Source organism: Heteronotia binoei, chromosome 2 (assembly GCF_032191835.1).
Source record: "Heteronotia binoei isolate CCM8104 ecotype False Entrance Well chromosome 2, APGP_CSIRO_Hbin_v1, whole genome shotgun sequence".
Classification (NCBI taxonomy): Eukaryota; Metazoa; Chordata; class Lepidosauria; order Squamata; family Gekkonidae; genus Heteronotia; species Heteronotia binoei.
This window is the reverse complement of record NC_083224.1, coordinates 62,013,907-62,027,410: the sequence shown is the minus strand read 5'-3', so window position 1 is coordinate 62,027,410 and position 13,504 is coordinate 62,013,907.

Sequence of the window (13,504 nt, the reverse complement as noted above, 5' to 3'; positions counted from 1 at the left end):
GTTCCAGAAAGCATCCCAGTGCCTTACAAACTTAAACCCTTCCTACTTACACCATCGCCTCATCCACACATTGAGACTTTTAATTTGTGCCTGTCTCTCCTGCCCTGCACATGGAACAGGTAGCAATTCTAAGAAGGCTACCTGGGAGGTCCTGGCCTTAAGTCTCCCACCTAGCAGCCTAAATTTTTCCTCCAGGACCTCACGACTGCATTTCCCCACATCATTGGTGCCAACATGCACCACGACCACAGGCTTTTCCGCAGCACTGTCTATCAGCCTATCTACTACACGCGTAATGTCCGCTACCTTCGTACCAGGCAGGCAAGTCACCATATGGTCAGTACGCGGTTTCACCACCCAGCTGTCTACTTGCCTAAGGATCGAATCACCAACTACCAAAATCCCCCCTCTCCCCCTGCCCAGGGATGGTTCCCTGGCGCGAAAGGATTTCCGCTCACCAGCTGTATAGTGGGAGTTACATAATCTTTTCACAGTATTATGAACCCTTAAAGTGACATATACTGTCACCAACCGAAGAAGAGATCCCTTCTGAGGGCACATTCCCCTTATCCTCAGCACAGTGCCCTGTTCCCTCTCGACCCTCACGCTCTCTGGTAGCAACAGGGCTGCTACGTTCAAAGCGGGGCTCATCTAATACGCCCCTGAGAGTCTTCCCCAAGTGCCTAACTGACCATCTCTGCTTCTCCAGGGCAGTCACCTCGGCCTCAAGGGTATGAACTCGTTCCCTGAGGACCAGGAGCTGCTTGCATCGAGCACACACCCAAGACTTCTGTCCTTTGGGCAGATAGTCATACATGTGACACTCAGTGCAAAACACTGAAAAGCCCCCAACCCCATGCTGGCATTCTATCTTCATTATATATATATATATATATATATATATAAAATATACAGTCCTTTTTAAATGCTGTTTGTTTATGTGGCTCCCCTTCTGGAGGGTCAACTTACCTTATTGGGAGAACAAGGAAATCAGGGATCTGGGTTCCTGGTCCTTAGGGAGCCCCTAGGCGAAGAGCCCTTTAGCTCTCGCCCTTTGGCTCCTTAGGCAAGGTGCCTTAGGCAAGGTGCAGCTTAAAATGGCGCCTTAGGCAAGGTGCAGCTTAAAATGCAAAGAGGGTGGAGCAGAGGCATTCCTAAGCAATCAGCAGCAATCACTCTCAATCTCTTTCACCTTTAGCCCACTCAACCAAACAAAGAGCAAACAAAGACCAAACAAAGAGCAGTTCCCCAGCTATCACAACTCAGAATTTTAGGCAGCCCCACAAACCTCAGAATGAAGTCTTTCAAAACTCAGAAATTCTCAGCAACTTCTCCAGCTGTCTCAGCTATCAGAGCTGCTCTGCTCTGTTCTGTTCTGCTCCTCTCAGACCTCTGTGAGATTGATGAACAATAGCTACAAATGCAGCTCTGTTTTGTTGCACTGTTCCAGAATCCCACTAATCTTCTGGTTCTTTTGTAGTTTAATTGAGCATCAACCTGAATTGAAGAGTAGATCAAAAATCTATTCCCCCCCCCCCAAACAAGCCATTTGTCTCCCTATATTTAGGAAAGTGGAATGAATCTGACCTGAGTGGGACTCTGGAACAGTGCAACAAAACAGAGCTGCATTTGTAGCTATTGTTCATCTATGTGTTCTGTGCAGACACACATTGGGACTGAGCCGGCACAGGCCAACCATGAACAGATTTTCTTCCAACTAAAAAGCTATCTGAGGGGCCACCCCTCCAGATCCAACACAAACAGCGTTTCCCACCCAAATAATCATGTTCCAGAGGCAGGCACCTCCTTTCTCTCAGGTCACCGCAAGCAAACACACTTCTAAACATATGTGAGAGCTCACAGTGGGGCAGGAATGAGGGAATGTGTGTCTGCACAGAAGACACCAATGAACAATAGTTATAGGTAAGCACAATTCTGTTTTCATCTTCCATCTTCAGTGCAGCCCCATATTGGGACATTAGCAAGCTACTCATCAAAGGAGGCAAGTGAAGCACTCACCGGAAAAGCGACTGGAGAACTCCTTTGCCCATGTCTCCATCCTTTTTAGCTTACAGGTTTAACACATAATGCTTGACAAATGCATCTTCTGCCAGTCATGTTGCAGCTTTGCAGATGTTCACCAGTGCAACGTTTCTATGGGAAGCAGTTGATGAACCTTGTGTCCCTGTGGAATGTGCCTTTATCTCTAACAAGTATGGTTATCCAGATGCCTCACAGGAGGAACAGAGAGAGCGACTGAGAAGAAGCAGCCTTCCTCTTCTTTGGGCCCTAGTAACAAATGAACAAGGCCTTATCCACCCGTAATGGTTTTGTTCTCTCAGTGCAGTACAATACAGCCCTTCTGACGTTCAGAGTATGGAGAGCTTTTTCCCTTTAGAAACTGTGGATGGAAAGAATACCAGCAACAGTATCTCCTGTGCCAGGTGAAATTTAAAAACCACCAAGAAATTCCAAACTGGGGCAAAGTACCACCTTTCATTGAAAACCTTCAGGAACGCTCAGATCTGCTAACTCACTCATTCTCCTGGCTGAGGTAACTGCTACCAGGAAAGCTACTTTTCTGGAAAGCAAGGTCAAGGGCAGAAAGCTAAAGGATCAAAGGAGGGCTTTATCAATTGAGCCAGTACCAGAGAGAAAGACCACTGTGGGACAATGTGAGGAGCAGGGGGAAACACATTAAGCAGAACCTTGTTCCACATACTGTTCTTGTTGATAAGTTGGTATAATGTGGTTTGGATCCTGTTACTGTTAGGTGGATCTGTAACTGGTTGACAGATTGCACTTAGAGTGCTTATTGGAGAGGAGCAATGAGTGCCTCAAGGAACAGTCCTGGGACCTGTTTTGTTCAATATCTTTATAAATTATTTGGATGAAGGAATAGAGCCCCTAGGGCTGCCAAGTTCCCAGGCTGGGTGGTCGTTCTCCCGCCCTGGAGGTTCCCAACTCACATTGGGTTAGTGTGGGGACCCTCCCCCAACATTGCCAGCATGATGACATCACTCGCAAGTGACGCCATTGTACTGGTGACATTGCATGCCGGCTGCTCTAGGAGCTTCTGGGAAACTCTATGGTTTTCCCGGATGCTCTAGCCATTTGGGAGGGAAAACTCTATGGTACCAATATGGGCTGGTGGGCTGGGAACTTCCCTGCCCAGACTGGGAACTTGGCAGCCCTAGGGGAGGGGCTCCAAAGTTACATATGTATATGCAAGATGAAAAATGAATGGCTATGAAGTTGGCAACCCTTAGATCTAATTCTCCAGAGGAGTAGATTTTATGCCCGAGGTGTTGCACTGATAGCCTTCTTTGTCAAAGGGGGGAGGAATCTGAGCCTGCTCTTTGCCTAGAGGGCAACACTTATGCTACCAAAGGGTTAGCTGGGGGGTGTTGAAAATGGAACTCACATTGTTCTTCTCTAACACTATTTAAGTTTTCCAACTTTTTTGCCGAGGCAGGGCCTGAAGTGGTTTGGCTCTTATATTATTAGCAATGTCCAATAGTCCCTAGAGCATGGGGAAAGCTATCAGACCTATGTTAGAGTTGTAAAGGAGTCTGAGTATTGGATTTGAGGGCTTTGGATTCAACTAGAGATAATCCAGCTCCAATGCCTTGACTGTCTTGATTAGCTATTCAGAGTACAATCTCAAGACCTCTATTGGTGATATGGGTTATTGACCACAAACAGCACCATCCAAGAATGGCATAAAAGACTATTCAGAATCTACATCAGAACCTTAAGCCAGACCTTCCTCCAAATCTGATGGAGGCTTTTTGCTCAGCACCATGGGCCTGAAGACATGCTTTGATTCTGATGGTGCAGGATGCTGCTCGGAGCTGATGATGATAGGCACAGGCATAAATGGATAACATGTCTGTTGATCCTACTGATCCCACAGAGACAGGTACATGGTGGGTAGGGGAACCAGGGGCCTTGGGCCAGACCCCAGGGAAAGCAGATGGCAGGCATAGCTCTTTGCTATGCTGAAAGAACTGGTGCGTTCTATGGGTGAGGCACCAATGAACATGGAAGAACGGGTACTTCAAAAACCTCATACTCTGTAGACTACAGGAATATCATGCTCTCAGTGATGGAGAAGGCATACAAGGTCAAACCTCTTGGTCAGAGACAAAGCTGCCAAGGAGAAGGCAACATTCAGTGCTGAGGGGTAGGTGAATGGTGTTGATAGAATGTGCTTCATTGTTTTCTTTGTCTTCTTAGACAGTGGTTCTGATGCTGCCCTTGGAGCTGAAGCTACCCTATGAGGTTCCTTAGTGGTTCTGATGTCTGAACAAAGGCACAGACAATACAGACAATGTATGGGTCCACTTTTCCAGCTGAACTGGGTGCTTTTTGGGCTGGTGTTCTGGAGCTCCTAGAGCTTTCACCAATGATGTGGCTTTCAGCTGAGCAGCCATTTCATGATGGGCCTTTGGGATAAATTGGTGGCAGAACTCACAAACTGCAATGTTGTGACCTTCCCCCAAACAACAACAACAACAACAATTTTTATTTGTATCCCGCCCTCCCCGCCGGAGCAGGCTCAGGGCGGCTAACAGCATAATTTCATACATTGGTCATACAATATTAAATAAAACTACATTGACAGTTTAATTAAAATTAAAATTCTGATTAAAATTCTAAAATTAATAAAATATGCTAGTGCTATGATTACGTTTACATTTACGATGGCGAGTTCTTTAACAGTTTCCCTCTTAATCAGTGAAGGCCAATCGGAAGAGGGTAGTCTTGCAGGCCCTGCGGAACTGTTCAAGGTCCCGCAGGGCCCGCGTTTCCTCTGGAAGTTGGTTCCATAGGCGTGGAGCCATAGTAGAGAAAGCTCGGTTGCGGGTGCTTTGCAACTTCACCTCTTTCGGCCCGGGAATGTTCAGCAGGTTTTTCCCGGCTGACCTCAGTGCTCTCTGGGGTTCATATGGGGCGAGACGGTCCCTAAGGTAGGCAGGTCCTCGGCCATATAGGGCTTTAAAGGTAGTAACCAGCACTTTGTAACGAATCCGGTATACAACTGGCAGCCAGTGCAGTTCGCACAGCCCAGGCTGTATGTGACCCCACATTGGGAGCCCCAACAGCAATCTAGCCGCCGCGTTCTGCACTAGTTGCAGCTTCCGGATTCAGTACAGAGGCAGCCCCATGTAGAGGGCATTACAGTAGTCTAGTCTCGAGGTGACCGTTGCATGAATCACCGTTGCCAGATCTTGGTGCTCTAGGAAGGGGGCCAGCTGCTTTGCCCGCCTCAGTGGGGCTCATCTCTGAGAATGATGAGTCTGCGTATAGGAGGGAAGTTCATCATCAGCTGTCCCTCTGAGTAAAGTAAATAATCTTATTTTTAATGTAAATAAGACGAAGGAAATTATAGTGGATTATAGGAAGAGTAGTCTGGACATTCAGCCGTTGTTTATTGATGGTGTTATGGTAGAACAGGTGACAGAATGGAAGTTTTTGGGAATTACTATGAAACAGGATCTAACATGGGGTGCAAATACTTTAGCTCTAGAGAAAAAGGCCCAGCAACGATTATACTATTTAAGACTCTTAAGATCACAACAACTGTCAGGGAGTCTGCTGGTTGCCTTTTATCGTAGTTCCATTGAGAGCATTTTATCTTATTGCCTCTGCGTGTGGTTTGGGAGCTGCACGGAAGCAGAGAGAAGGGTGCTCCATAGAGTGATGGTAAGAGCACAGAAGATTTGTGGATGTTCTCTCCCCTCATTGGTGGATCTGTATAATAGGGGATGTAAAAGGAAGATACAAAGGATCTTAAGGGACCCTTCACATCCGGGCCACTTGCTATTTGAGATCTTACCGTCAGGTAGGCGATATAGAGTGTTGAAGGCTAAGACAAACAGATTCAAGGGCAGCTTCTATCCAAGTGCCGTGGTTAGGCTAAATGCAGGGTTATGAATGGTTATTTGTTTTTAGATGCATTTAAATGGTCTATGTATATGTCCTTTTGGGGGGGGTGTTGATGTGTTGGTATGTTTGTGGAAGAGCACCTCATTTCGTTGCTCTCATTTTCTTTTTTGAGAACAATGACAATAAATTTATCTATCTATCTATCTATCTATCTATCTATCTATCTATCTATCTATCTATCTATCTATCTATCTATCTATCTATCTATCTATCTAAAAAGGCTGACTTGGCAGTGGCTGCAATCTGGGCCTCCATTGATAGTGAAGGCTCCAGTAAAACTCCCAGGCTCCTGACCCGGCACGCCGCTTTCAGCGGCGCCCCGTCGAAGACCGGGAGAGGTATTTCTCCTCCCCGGGTGCCCCGGTCTAGGCAAAGGACTTCTGTCTTCGCTGGATTCAGTTTCAGCCCACTCTGCCTTAACCAAGTTGCCATAGCCTGCAGAGCCTGGTCTAAGTTCTCTGGGACTCAGTCAGGCCGGCCGTCCATTAGTAGATAGAGCTGGGTGTCATCCGCATATTGGTGGCACCCAAGCCCATATCTCCTGGCAATCTGAGTAAGGGGGGGGCATGTAGATATTAAATAACACCGGTGAAAGAACTGCTCCCTGAGGCACTCCACAATCCAGTGTGCGTCTCTGGGACAGCTCACCTCCGATTGCCACCCTTTGTCCCCGATCTTCAAGGAAGGAGGAAAGCCATTGTAGGGCTGACCCCCTAACCCCCACATCGGCGAGGCGGCGGGTCAGTAGCGATGGTCGACCGTATCAAATGCAGCCAACAGGTCTAACAACATCAGCACCACCACACCACCCCGATCCAGATGCCGTTGGTGATCATCCACCAGGGCGACCAGTACTGTCTCCGTCCCATGGCCCGGGCGAAAGCCAGACTGGCAAGGGTCTAGGATGGAAGTGTCACCCAGAAAGCCCTGTAACTGCAACGCCACTGCCCTCTCTATAATTTTACCTAAGAACGGTAAATTAGAGACCGGTCGGTAATTTGCCAATTCGGCTGGGTCTGCTGTACTTTTTTTCAGGAGGGGGCGGACCAAGGCCTCTTTGAGAAGCGTTGGGAAATGCCCCTCCAAGAGGGATCTATTTATGATGTCCCGTAAAGGACATCTGAGCTCCCTCGGGCAAGATTTAATTAGCCAGGAGGGGCATGGGTCCAAATCACAAGTTGTAGGGTGCGCAGAAGAGAGGATTCCGTCAACTTCCTCCAGGCTGAGTGGGTCGAAATGATCCAGAATTAAACTGGAAGACAGGCACGGAGCCTCCAGTTCATGTACTGTATCCAACGTGATGGGCAGGTCCTGGCGGAGCAACGTGATTTTGTCTGCAAAAAATTTCGAAAAAGCCTTGCAGCCTATTTCTAATTCTCTAACATTTGGTCTGCCCTGAGGCAGTGTGGTTAAATGCCCAATTATTTTAAACAATTGTGCCGGGCGTGAATTTGCAGATGCAATCTTGGCCGCAAAGTAGTTTTTCTTCATGGCCTTGACTGCCATCTCATAAGACCTCATAAACGTTCTATAGGATGTTCTCGTCGCTTCGTCACGAGTGCGCCGCCACTACCTCTCTAGTCGTCAGAGTTCTTGTTTCAGTCGGCGTAGCTCCAAGGTATACCAAGGAGCCAGCCTCGAACAAGGGCGCAGAGGACATCGAGGTGCGATCTCGTTGATTACCCCGGATAGCCGATCTTGCCAGGCATCAACCAGGGAATCGCCAGGGGGCCAAGGATCCCGAAGAGCCATTTGGAACCGTTCCGGGTCCATCAGGCTCCGCGGGTGAGCCAAAATAGGCTCTCCGCCCTTACAGGGTTGTGGTAGCGTCTCCATACAAGCCTTGAGGGCTAAGTGATCTGATCATGGTATTGCCTCAGTTGCGATTTCGTTCACTTGAATCCCGGTCGCAAAGATCAGATCTAATGTGTGTCCCGCCTGGTGCGTGCGGGTCGTAACAAATTGAGAGAGTCCCAGTGTCGCCATGGAAGACACTAGATCCATCGCCCGAGTGGAAGCCGCGTCATCGGCATGGACATTGAAGTCTCCCAGGACCACAAGCCCTGGGTACTCCAACGCCCAGCCCGACACTGCCTCCATCAGGGATGGTAAGGCGCTGGCTGGTGCGTTAGGTGGATGGTACACCAGCCAGATCGCCAACCTCTCTCCGACATCCCACGCAAGGCCGACACACTCAATACCATCGATCGTTGGGGCCGGGAGAGCCCGGAAGGAGTAACCCTCCCGTATGAATAGCGCCACCCCTCCCCCCCGCCCGCTAATCCGCGATTGGTGAAAGACCGAGTAACCTGGGGGGGGGTCATCTGGGAGAGCGCCATCGTCTCCCCCTCTTGAACCCAGGTCTCGGTCAGGCAAGCCAGGTCAGCGTCCTGCCAGAGCAGGAAGTCCCTAATGGTCTCGATCTTATTATTTATAGACCTGGCGTTGCATAACACCAATGTCGGATGTGGGCAACTTCTCTTGGTCCCACTACTTGTCACCGTTGGGATGGGAAGTAGACTGGAAGGGGGCCGAGCACTGTTTTGTCTCGGCCTCCTTCCCTTACATCTCCGTCTATTCTCACCGTCATACCTTCCCCTCCCCAGGAGTACTGGAATCCCCTGGCCGGACATCCACACCTAGTCTCCAATAGTTGTAATAGGATGGCCATATTCACCTAACTAATTTATATAGGTACACAGCGTGGGTCCCTGGCCCACCCTCATCCTCGATTCCCGATTATCTAGTTCACCATAATTTAATCGATATCTTCCTATGCTTGATTAGTAGGTAATTTCTTACTTAGCATTGTAATAAAATCCAATTTCTATCTAAAGTTAAATTTAAGGTGCTAACGTAAATAGATAATTAATTAATTAGTTAATTCTATATGCATTTAAATACATAAATACATAGTGAAAAGATCCAATTACTAATCAATTTATAAGTTAATTCATTAATAACAATCAAACAGAACAGACAAGATATGTGCTTGTTGTTTTGAGTCATCTTAGTCCCACTCTCTCTATACTTTCTAAAGAGCCATAATCTCTCTGATGAAAATCCTAAAACACCCTTGAGATGGTAGTAAAGAAAGGACTAAGGGAAGAGTGCTCTCTCCACCTCTGCCACATGCCAGTTTACACAGGAAACACTGGTGCAAGATGGAGGTGAGGGGGGAGCACTTTAAATGTTCTATAAAGGTCTGCGTTTTTAATCTTTGTAGCTGACCTGTGCTTGTACCATATGGGACTGCTCAGAGGCCATGAAGATAAATAAAAATTACTAAGATTGTTTGTGTGTGTGTGTGTTAAGTTCTATCAAGGCCCTTCCAAACTTATGGTAGCCCTATGAATTAATGCCCTCCAAAACATCCAATCCATTTGGTGGATTGACTTAATCAAGGAAGCCAAAGACCTCAGTTTGCAAAATCTGAGTTTTGGATGTTTAATTTGATTTGATTTATATATATAAATCAAATTAAACATATAAATCGAATCGAATTAAACATCCAAAACTCAGGTTTTGCAAACTGAGGTCTCTGGCTTCCTTGATTAAGTCAATCCATCTCATGTTGGGTCTTTTTCTTTTCCTGCAGCCTTCAACTTTTCCTAGTGTTATTATCTTTTCCAGTGATTCTTGTCTTCCCATAATGTAGCCAAAATACTATAGCCCCCATTTAGCCATGTTAGGTTCTAGGGAGAGTTCAGGCTTGAATTGGTCTAGAAACCACTCATTTGTCTTTTTGATGGTCTGCGGTCTCTGTAAAACTGTTACTCAACACCACATTTCAAATGAATCAACTTTGTTCTAGTCAACTTTCTCCATTGCCCAACTTTCACACATACACAGTAATGGAGAATACTATGGCATGAATTAACTTGATCTTGGTTGCCAGTGACACATCTTTACACTTAAGAATCTTTTTTAGCTCCTTCATGACTGCCCTTCCCAGTTTCAGTCTTTTCTGATTTCTTGGTTGCCATCTCACTTTTAGTTGATAATGGAGCCAAGGAATAAGAAATTTTAACAATTTCAATTTCTTCATTGTCAATCTTGATTTAAACAACTTAGTCTGATGTTAGTCTATAATGACCAGTAGTCATTACTTTTGTCTTCTTGATGTTCAGCTGTAACCCTGCTTTGGCACTTTCTGCTTTAACTTAATCAGATGATGTTTCAGGTCTTCACTATTTTCTGCTAGTAATGTGGTGTCATCTGCATATCTCAAATTGTTAATGTTTTCACTTCACTTTCATCTTAATCTAATCCAGTTTTCCAGGTGGTATGTTCTGCATATAGATTAAAGAGATTTTTATTTATTTATTATTAGTTTTATATCCCACCCTCCCCACCAGGGCAGGCTCAGGGTGGCTCACAACCTATAAAATCACAATAACAATATAGCTAACAATTACATTTAAACAGGTTCAGGTCAGCCATTAATTAAAACAATCGTTAAAACAATTTGGTGCTAATATCAGGATATCCTTTCACTTCAGTTGGATGATGATACTGTATTAGCATGTTAGAATCAATTAAAGGCGAGCTGGAAAAGTATAGTCTTGCAGGCCCTGCATAATTGGGCAAGTTCTCGCAAGGCTCCGGCCTCCTCCAGCAGTAGATTCCACCAATGGCGGCGGCGACTGAAAAGGCTCTTTCTTTAGTAGATTTTAGTCTAGCCTACCTCGACTCAGGAATCGTTAATAGATTTTGCATACTGGATCTAAGTACCCTCTGGGGAACTTGCGAGAAGAGACAGTCCCTAAGGTAGACAGGTCCTTGGCCATATGGGGCTTTAAAGGTCATAGCCAGCACTTTGTAGTGAATCCGATATACTATTGGCAGCCAGTGCAGTTCCCACAGCCCCGGCTGAATGTGCTCCCACCTGGGAAGGCCAGGTAACAGCCTGGCTGCCGCGTTCTGCACCAGCTGTAGTTTCTGGATTCAAGACAAAGGCAGCCCCAAGTAGAGGGCATTACAGTAGTCCAGTTTCAAGGTGACCATAGTATGGATCACAGTTGCCAGGTTGTTGCGCTCCAGGAAGGGAATCAACTGCCTCACCTGCTTAAGGTGGGAGAAGGCAGATTTAGCAGTGGCTGCTATCTGGCCCTCCATTGTCAAGGAAGGCTCCAGTAGTACCCCCAAGCTTCTGACCCTGGGTGCTGTTGTCAGTGGTGTACCATCAAAAGCTGCTAAGGGAATTTCCCTACCTGGATTGCCACGGACCTCTGTCTTTGTCGGATTCAGTCAACTCAACCTAAGCCATCCTGCCACGGTTTGCAGAGCCTGATCCAGATGTTCTGGGGCGCAGCCAGACCGGCTGCTCACCAGTAGATAGAGCTGGGTGTCGTCAGTGTACTGATGGCAACCCAACCCATCAATCAATCAATCAACATTTTATTTATATCCCGCCCTCCCCGCCGAAGCAGGCTCAGGGCGGCTAACAACATCAAATACAGTAAATTATACAATAAATATTTAAAAACAGTAGCTAATTTTAAACAGTCTAATTTAAAATTTTCTAAAATTAACATTCTGGTGCTATTTCAGCATGATGGTGAAAATCGCTTAGGCGAGTCCCTCTGTCATTTTAATCGGTGAAGGCCATCCCAAAAAGGATGGTCTTGCAGGCCCTGCGAAACTGTTCAAAGTCCCGCAGGGCCCGCACTTCTTCCGGGAGCTGGTTCCATAGGTGTGGAACTACGATAGAGAAGGCCTGCATGCGAGTGCTCTGCAGTTTTGCCTCCTTCGGCCCGGGTATGGTCAGTTGGTTCTTCCCTGCTGACCTCAGTGCTCTCTGGGGTTCATATGGGGAAAGACGGTCCCTCAGGTAGGCAGGTCCTCGGCCATATAGGGCTTAAAAGGTAATAACCAGCACTTTGTAACGAATCCAGTATGTAACTGGCAACCAGTGCAGTCCGCGCAGCCCTGGCTGTATTTGCTCCCACTTCGGGAGCCCCAATAACAGCCTAGCCGCCGCGTTCTGCACCAACTGCAGCTTCCGGGTTCGGCACAGAGGCAGCCCCATGTAGAGGGCATTACAGTAATCCAATCTCAAGGTGACCGTTGCATGAATCACTGTTGCTAGGTTCTGACGCTCTAGGAAGGGGGCCAACTGCTTTGCCCGCCTTAGATGAAAGAAGGCTGACTTGGCAGTGGCTGCTATCTGGGCCTCCATTGATAGTGAAGGCTCCAGTAGAACTCCCAAGCTCCTGACCCGGTGCGCCGCTTTCAGCAGCACCCCGTCAAAAACCGGGAGAGGTATTTCCCTCCCCAAAGCGCCCTGACCCATGCAAAGGACCTCTGTCTTTGTCGGATTCAGCTTCAACCCACTCAGCCTTAGCCAAGTTGCCACAGCCTGCAGTGCCAGGTCCAAATTCCCTGGGACGCAGTCAGGCCGGCCATCCATTAGCAGATAGAGCTGGGTGTCATCTGCATATTGATGACACCCAAGCCCGTGCCTCCGGCCAATCTGGGCAAGGGGGCGCATATAGATATTAAATAGCATCGGGGAGAGAACTGCTCCCTGAGGCACTCCACAATCTAGTGTGCTCCTCTGGGACAGCTCACCCCCGATTGCCACCCTTTGTCCCCGACCCTTGAGGAAGGAGGAGAGCCATTGTAAAGCCGACCCCCTAACCCCTACGCCGGCGAGGTGGCAGGTCAGTAGCTGATGGTTGACCGTGTCGAACGCAGCCGACAGATCTAACAACATAAGCACCGCCACGCCACGTTGATCCAGATGCCGCTGGAGGTCATCTGCCAAGGCGACCAGTACTGTCTCCGTCCCGTGACCTGGACGAAAGCCGGATTGGCAAGGGTCTAGGATACCTCCGGGCCATCTGTGCAAGGAAGCGCATATAGATATTAAACAACATTGGGGAAAGCACAGCCCCTTGAGGCACACTGCAATTAAGCGAATGGGATGACTGTCCCCAAAACACCACCCTTTGTTCCCTACCATATAGGAAGGAAGAGAGCCATTGAAAGGCCAACCCCTGAATCCCTGTGTCAGCGAAGTGGTGGGTCAGTAACTGATTGCCGACTGTGTCAAACGCATGTCTAGTAACATCTGTACCACCGAACCACCTTGATCCAGATGTCATTGGAGGTCATCCACCAGGGCGACCAGTACTGTCTCCATCCCATGACCTGGGCAGAAGCCGGACTGATGGTGATCTAGGATGGAAGCATCCTCCAGAAAACTCTACAACTGTAGCGCTACTGCCCTCTCAATAATTTTACTCCAAAAGGGTAAGTTCGAAACCGGTCAGTAATGTGCCAATTCGGCCGGGTTCAGTGTTGATTTTTTCAAGAGAGGGCAGACCACTGCCTCTTTTTGAGGTGTTGGATAGGGAGATATTGACACTTTGTCAATTGGAAACCATTCTGTTTCTCTATATTCTGTCCTAATAGTAGCCTATTGTCTGGAGTATAGGTGGTGCATCAAAACAATCAGATGTCTCCATACACCAATTTCTTTTAAACCAACCATAGCTTTTCATGATCAACACAGCCAAAAACTTTGCTGTAATCTATGAAACACAAA